Here is an 8,612-nt window from a genome sequence, read left to right on the forward strand (position 1 = left end):
TGTAATTCTAACTTGTTTGGATGATTAAATATAGTAATCTGCATAGGATTAACAGCCTTTAACAAGACACAAATTACACCCACACCCATAAGAAGAAAAAGAAGAGGAAAAAACAGTCAGCTCTTACTTTAAATTGACCTTCAAGTTGAGTGTTAAACTTGTTCCAGTCTCTGCTTCTTTTCAGGACTCCAATGCTCTTTCATTAGTGATTCATTTGAGTATGGAGTCCTTGAAGTAATGCATTCTCCATTCAGATTCACAGTGCAGCACCACACAGGCCCTGAGGTGGCCATCCATCCTGAAATTAAGAGGCAACATTCTCTTTTAGAATTGCACTTTATCAGAATCATTAGGGGTGACAGAAGATAGAGGCAGAGCCAGCAGCAACACAGACTGAACACAGGCACATTAAAGCAAGATAAAAAGGGTAACCAATCTCAACATAATCTGTACAGAGAGCCAAAATGCTCTCCTCCAACATGAACTGTTTCTCTCTCCCTTTTTTTTTTTTTTTTTTAAACACAAACAGGAGTTTCATCTGGAGATAAAATGGCAATAGTAGCGAATGGCAAAAAAAATCCCAAACTAACAAGCTGCTTTATGAAACTAAACAACAGGATTCTATAAGCACAGAATTAGCTCAAGTAAAAGACAATGATATTAAAATGAATCTACACCTCCCCAATGCCTATAGATTGGCTCTAAGTGCTGGAGCACTAACAAATGTCATTTATTAGCAGGTATATTATCTATTTTAAAAAGAATTATTTCTTCTATTTTAAAAAGTACATTTATCTAATTCAGCTCAATTTGAGGAGGACTATGAGGCACATTTTTAATATATGCAACACTTGGGCATTTCACCTAAGAATGTTGCCTGTTATGCAGCACAGCAGAATTTAAATCTCTTTTATTATCAGGGATTCACCATCCTACAATCCCTTCAGGTATATGGCAATAGCAGATACCCCAGAGACCAGGAGCAGACAATAAATAGGAAATTGCTCACAAATATTTGTGGGTTAATTCCAGAGGGTCAAGAGTAAATTAAACTATACTATAGATTTCTGCAAAGTCTTTTTTCAAGTGCATAGCTCTACACAGGAACCCCTGCAAACAGAATTTGTATGAAAGTGCTTTTCTCATCCATCCTCCCTGTGGAAGAAAAAGGCCTGGGTAACAACCGTCGAATCGTAGAAGTCAATGGTGGTGTCGGAGAGAAGGCTTTGGATTCTTTGACCATGGGATAGGCAGAGATGGGCTCCACTTAATGAAGAGAGGGAAGAGCATCTTCGCAAGCAGGCTGGCTAACCTAGTGAGGAGGGCTTTAAACTAGGTTCACCGGGGGAAGGAGACCAAAGCCCTGAGGTAAGTGGGGAAGTGGGATGCTGGTAGGAAGCACAAGCAGGAGAGCGCAAGAGGGAAGGACTCCTGCCTCATACTGAGAGATTGATCCCAGCAATTACAGACCGGTAAGTCTAACGTCGGTACCGGGCAAAGTAGTTGAAACAATAGTTAAGAATAAAACTGTCAGACACATAGAAAACAAACGGTTGAGCAACAGTCAACATGGTTTCTGTGAAGGAAAATCATGTCTTACTAATCTATTAGAGCTCTTTGAAGGGGTCAACAAACATATGAACAAGGGGGATCCAGTGGACATAGTGTACTTAGATTTCCAGAAAGCTTTTGACAAGGTCCCTTACCAAAGGCTCTTATGTAAATTAAGCTGTCATAGGATAAAAGGGAAGGTCCTTTCACGGACTGAGAACTGGTTAAAAGACAGGAACAAAGCGTAGGAATTAATGGCAAATTCTCAGAATGGAGAGGGGTAATTAGTGGTGTTCCCCAAGGGTCAGTCCTAGGACCAATCCTATTCAATTTATTCATAAATGATCTGGAGAAAGGGGTAAACAGTGAGGTGGCAAAGTTTGCAGATGATACTAAAGTACTCAAGATAGTTAAGACCAAAGCAGATTGTGAAGAACTTCAAAAAGATCTCACAAAACTAAGTGATTGGGCAACAAAATGGCAAATGAAATTCAATGTGGATAAATGTAAAGTAATGCACATTGGAAAAAATAACCCCAACTATACATACAATATGATGGGGGCTAATTTAGCTACAACGAGTCAGGAAAAAGATCTTGGCGTCATCGTGGATAGTTCTCTGAAGATGTCCACACAGTGTGCAGAGGTGGTCAAAAAAGCAAACAGGATGTTAGGAATCATTAAAAAGGGGATAGAGAATAAGACTGAGAATATATTATTGCCCTTATATAAATCCATGGTACGCCCACATTTCGAATACTGTGGTCTCCTCACCTCAAAAAAGATATACTGGCACTAGAAAAGGTTCAGAAAAGGGCAACTAATATGATTAGGCCTCATCCCTGGTGGGGGAGGGAGGATTTGGGGTGGACGCTGACTCCTCTACCCCAGTGTTGAAGCAGATCTCATGCACCGAGCCCGGTGCCACCAGCTGTTGCTCCAAGGCGGCAGCAGATGAGTAGTGTGAAGGGGGCATCGTCATCACCGGCATACCCCACACACTCCAATAAGGACACTGCACTAGCCACTGGCAGTGCTGCCAAGGTGGCACCAGAGATATCGGCGCGACTTCAGGTGCCCATTAGCACTGGTGCGGTCTTGATGAGGGGTGAACTGCCCTTCTGTGACCACAGTGGGGCCATTGCTGCCTGTGTCTGCCTGTGGCCATCGCTGCCGGAGTCAGGTGTTTGGAGTGGGAGGTCAGTGTCAGTACTGAGGGACCAGGGCTGGGGGACCAGAATCGCGACAGGGAGTGCTCCCACAGGGCAGGCGACCAAGATCTGCACTGAGAGGACAGCTGACAGGAAGGTGAATGGTGCTGGTAGAATGAAGACTGGCGCCTCCCCTAAGGAGATCCCCGTCGAGATGGCAGGGACCATAATCATGGTACCAGTGACCGAGCATGAGCCCCAGAGGATCTGTGCTGAGACGCCAGAGGCCCGCGGCACGGAGATGGAGAGCATTCCCTTGTCTCGGGGGATGGGCAGCGCGCACTACCCCGAGGGATCTTAGCGGCAGGCTTGCCCTCATAGGAAGCCTTTGCTCCTTCCTGCAGGATGCACAGTGCAGGCAGTGCGAGCAGAGGCCTCTGCTCTCTCAGCGCTGGAGAGCCTGGGAAAGCACTGATGACATCAGGAGTTTGGGTCCCCTACCACTCCCAGGAGTTGGTGGTGGATCCTTTAAGGGGCTAAAGGCCTTGACTGGGGAGGCACATTCATGTGGCTCCGGAGTGGCTGGGCAGCCTGAACTGGGTCCTTTGCCCAATGCCCCATGGCCTTTCTTGTCTAGGGCCGGGGCCAGAGCCAGGTGCTTCCTTGCTTTCTTTCTGGGCACTGGCGACTGGGAGTGGTGTTGGGTTGAGCCCAGTGCTGGGGGTGTGCTGTGCACGAGGCCGAGATACTAGGTGAGTCTTGGTGGGATAGCTCAGAAGCCAGACAAAGGGCAGCCTCCATGAGGAGATCCCACAAATGAATATCCCGATCTTTCTGAGTCCTGGGTCAAAATTTTTTACAAATACAACACTTGTCCTTCACATGTGATTCGCTCAAGCACTTGAGCAGCTGCTGTGGAGTTTACTTACAGGCACAGGCCTGTCACAGTCCGCACAGGGCTTAAACCCCAGGGCATGCCCCACCTGGGGCGAAGTCCCCGCTGGGACTCTAACTTCTAACTCCTAACTACACTTAACAACTACTTAACACTAACTAGTATAAACAACTATTTACAAGGCCCTAAGTCTCAAAGTCAGAAGAGAAACCACTAGCCCTTGCTATGCAAGGAAAGGTGCTCTGACTAACCATCACAAGCAGTAAGAAGGAACTGAGAGGGCACAGGGCTGGCTCGCCTGATATACCAATGCATGAGTGTGACACTCAAGGGGGTGCCACAGCTGGCCCTAAGGATACTGCTAAGGCAAATATCTCCGATGACTGTGAACTTGGGCGCAACGCACACCTAGAATGGAATCGACATGAGCAAGCACTTGAAGAAGAAACCGTAATATATTTAAAGTGAAAAGATCTTCACAGGTTTTTGAAAAAATTAAGGCATAAATATCACTGGACAGTTCAATTGATTTGTGTCTATCTTTTAATTGGAAAACTCTCAGTGTTCTAGTTCCACACAGCTGGCATTTTGATTTGCAAGTGAATCCTGGTCTTCTAGTTATACAGTATCAAGTACGTGAATTGAGAAATAGGAGTTTTTACTCTCCAATCCTCTCTAACGGAGCTGAAAATTCCATGATTTTTAAATGAGCATTTTTCATGAAATAAGTATCTCCTCAGAAGCTTTAAATTTCCACTTTCAACCAAATTGTAGGGTAAAGCCCACAATAAGAGACAAAGAAAAAAACCCAGCATACCTTATTTCTAACAAAATGGAACATGTAAAAGACATGCATTATTGAATATCAGCCAGTATCATCCAGACTATCATATGGTTTTCAATGTGGCTGCTTCTCAGACACTAGCATTCTATATGTCTTCACTGGAGAAATCAGCTGTCATATCTAGCTAAGGTCAATTATTAATTTCTAAAATACAGTTTGTCCAAAATGAATCAGGCTAACTGAAAAAAAAAGCTGAATTGACCCAAGTCTATCACATCTTTAAATCTGTTCCCATGTATTCTTGAATTTCATTGGTGTTCATATGTTAAGTATACCGAACCTACTAAACAAGAAGTGCCAGTTAGTATGTTGTATTAATGCAAAATTCAAATTATCATTATTGTCCCATTACATTGTGCAGCCCTTTATTTCAAGGGCCTTAGCTGGAGGACCATTAAAGTAATACAAAAATTCTAACAAGGGATACCTTTCAGCCAATGATCATACAGTATTAAATGTATATAATGTAACTTACACGCTGATCCTGCAAGCTGTTCCATAAGGGCAGACCCTGTACCCACAGAAATGAAAGATAGTCTCGTGATTAAGACACTGGCCTGGGACTCAAGGGATCTGAATTGAGTATGTGGCTCTAATACAGTCTTCCCATTTGACCTTGGACAAGTCGTCTGATCTCTCTGTACCACCCATGCGTCAGATGAAGTGGGTATTCACCCACAAAAGCTTATGCTTCAATACATATGTTCGTCTATCAGATGCCACAGGACTCTTTGTTGCTCTGTACCACAGTTCTCCATCTGTCAAGGGGGGCTAACACTAGGAACTTTCTCACAGCCTGTGTGTCTCTTGTCTATTTAGACTAAGTTCTTCAGAAAAGGGGTTGTCTCTTACTGTGCAGGTGTATGTTGTCTAGCACAATGGGGCCCACAATCTTGGCTGGAAGCCTCTAGGCACTACTATAATGCAAATAATAAATAATGATATGCTCTTCTGCACTGGGACAATGTCTTTTGATGTGTTTGTACAACATCTGGCCCTCTGGGGCCTTTAGGTGCTGTTGTAATACAATGAATAAGGTAGCACAGTACAGGGGTAGTTCTTGGAGAAATAGGTCAGCAATAATTAATAAGCGTTTAAGGCACTAGTAAATCTTGTTTCTGATTTGTTATTGAGGCACATGGTGATGACTGCAGTGTAGGAACCTGAACAGAATCTAGGGATCACTCTTGCCTCTCTCACATCCTGCTTTTGAGGGGAGGTATATATATGGGAATGTCTCACCTAACATATTTAAAAGTGATAAATTGGGAAATTACTAATTGGATCAATAATCTGATGGCTATTCCTGGCTCTTCTTCCAAATCAGAATGTTCTCAAGTGTTGTGATTTTAAAGCATTGTTGACTACCTGTTGCAGGTTATAAACCCTTCACCTTGCCAATGGCAAGCAAAGCTGTTTACCATATTAGGCCATGTGTACACTAGCGAGCTTGCAGAGACACAGCTGTACCAATGCAGTGGCACTGCTGTAAGATCGCATATGTAGCCGCTCTATACCAACAGGAGAGAGCTTGTCCGTTGACATAATAAAACTATCTCAACAAGTGGCGGCAGCTAGGTTGACATAGCGCTGTGAACATTATCACTTATGCCAGTGAAACTTATGTCACTCAGAGTTGTGTTTTTTTCATAAATTTTGCCGACATAAGTGATAGTGTAGACATGGCCTTAGAGCAGTGGTTCTCAACTCACGGGCCGCTTGTGCCCAAATCAGCACAGAGCTGCGGCCCACATAACACATTGTGCGCCACATATGTGGCCCACAGTGGTAAATAGGTTGAGAAACACTGCCTTAGAGTAACACAGCAAGAGTCAGCTTTATTGACTGACGCTGTAAGTTGTTTTGCTGCTGCCTCTTCTCGCTTCACATATAACTCTGCTAATTTAGTATGTAAAATAAGTGATTTTGTTAGTTTTATTCCACCCAAGAAGCAGATTATGCTCCAGGGGAAAACAGATGTGCCAAAACCTATAAGAAAAGCTCAGATACTCTACCATTACGGGGGGTGGGGGGGTGGAGAAGAGGAGAAAAATTATCTTTGTTCTCTGGTTATTGATGTACAAACAGCCTCCAATCTATAAAACAGGCAATCTGAAGGTACTGAAGGAGGACTGTGTAGCCAAAAGCTATACAAGACTCTTATAATCCAATCTTCGCAAATTGAATTCCTTCTAGTCCGTGCATTAGAAGATGGAGGAACTTTGTTGGTATCATATTTAATACATCAATGATGTCTCTCTATTGCTCCTAGCAGCGGTTGGGAAAACATCTAAGAATCTTCTTGCTTCTGTGGGCTTCTTGCTTCTGTAAGAAAGAGAGGATGAGGGTGGATACAATCCCGCTGTCCTCCTAATGCTTTGATAGGGAGACAGCAAAATCCACTCCCTTTGCTAAAGCTTCAAAAGGGACAAACAAATCTAGAGATGGCTGACAAACAAAACATCAATGGTAAGGCTAAACTAATAGTCACACCATTACTAGGAACTGGAGCTAGAGAAAGGGTTGATTTCATCAGTGCAGAGAAGGAAAGAAAGACATACATGGCAGAGATATATAAATTAATCAACATGATGAAGAAAGTATATTGGGCACTTTTGTTCACCGCTCTCATTTTGCAATAACATGAAAATGAAAGGCAAAATATTTAACACTGATAAAAGGAAATAAGTTTTATTACTCAAAGAATAATTTACCTGTGGGCACAAGGTATCTTTATGGCCAAGAGCTTAGAAGGATTAAAGAAAAAGGAATGGATATTTATCTGGATAATAAGAATATCCACAGTTATATTAGATGTGATAAATAACGCAAGCCCTCCTCTTTCAGGGCATAAACCAACCACTAACCCACAAGGATTAGAAAGAAACTTCTTCCATAGAACTTTATTCCATTACTGTCCACTGCAGGAATTCTCGCAACTTCCTCTGAAGCACTGAATAGGCTACAGGCCAGACATGGTATGGCAATTATTGGGATCCTCATAGTTCATATTCCACAAAACATCTCCATGAAAAACACCACTCTGTCTTTGATTTTATGGAGAATGAACTGTTGAATAATTCAAGTAATTGAGTATGGTGTAGCATCTTAAACAATTGCTAACAAATGCCTATTTTAAATGGACAACTTAATCCATTTTAAAAGACTAAATGAGCTTTTTGGGTGTATGCAAATGTTTGAATTTTCCTTTAACAATTAGCCCTTAAACTTGAAAGGGGCCTCATGTTATGTTCTGAGAGTAGTTCCAGCCCTCCAGGCACGGTGACAGGGTGTGCAATTATTTCTTGCGCTGTTATTTAGGTGTTATGAATTTGAGCAGAGCCATGGGATGGAAAGTAGCACTGAGTGGTTCCAAATGTTGTAACTGTAATTAGAGCAATAAGAACTCAGCAGTCAGGCATTAGTGTTAGCTAATTGAAAGCACTGGGCAGTTAAACATCCTGAAGCAATGCCAGCCAGGGCAATTATCACATGTTGCATGCATTTGAGAAACTTTTTTTTGTTTTATTGAACTGCTAGTCAGTGCCTCAAGCGTACATCAGGTGAGAGCGTCTGTCATGCTTTCATCAATGGGCCAGTACTTGCTCAGGGCAGTGACTGGATAAGATCACTGTGGCTGCAGAAATTCTGGAGTGACAGAGACAGAATGATGGATGGTCAGAACAGTCACAGGAAGGTCTGAATACAGTGAACTTATAAAGGGGTTTAGCTTCTTCAAAGATTATGGGCTGCATCAATCACTACTTGAGAATTACCCATACAGACGTCAGCTAACTCCTTCAGGTGCCCCAGCATACTTCCCTAGTTCTTTCTATGGAGTGGGAGCTTCCCAAATTGGCAGAAACACATGGAAGAAGAAATATATGGGTAGTAAACTGTCCATCAATCATACCAAGCCACAGACACCTCACTCAATTTAACCCTGCCACCCAAAGAGTCTTTCCTTAAGGTAGCAGAGAATCCTGTGGCACCTTATAGACTAACAGACGTTTTGGAGCGTGAGCTTTCGTGGGTGAATACCCACTTCTTCAGACCTTCGTATTCACCCACGAAAGCTCACGCTCCAAAACGTCTGTTAGTCTATAAGGTGCCACAGGATTCTCTGCTGCTTTTACAGATCCAGACTAACACGGCTACCCCTCTGATACTT

At 43.0% G+C, this 8,612-nt stretch overlaps 1 protein-coding gene across 3 annotated transcripts in view; it reads right to left on the bottom strand.

Annotated features, from left to right (window-relative positions):
* The window catches only part of LOC116819218 (leucine-rich repeat and fibronectin type III domain-containing protein 1-like protein), a 207,251-nt gene that overhangs the window by 121,260 nt on the left and 77,379 nt on the right, over positions 1-8,612 (bottom strand). For all 3 annotated transcript variants that reach the window (XM_075070532.1, XM_032770767.2, XM_032770768.2), the window contains exon 2: positions 128-298. The gene's annotated coding sequence lies outside the window, so the exon portion shown is untranslated. The remainder of the gene's footprint in view (positions 1-127; positions 299-8,612) is intronic.

Source organism: Chelonoidis abingdonii, chromosome 11, assembly GCF_003597395.2.
Source record: "Chelonoidis abingdonii isolate Lonesome George chromosome 11, CheloAbing_2.0, whole genome shotgun sequence".
Taxonomy (NCBI): domain Eukaryota; kingdom Metazoa; phylum Chordata; order Testudines; family Testudinidae; genus Chelonoidis; species Chelonoidis abingdonii.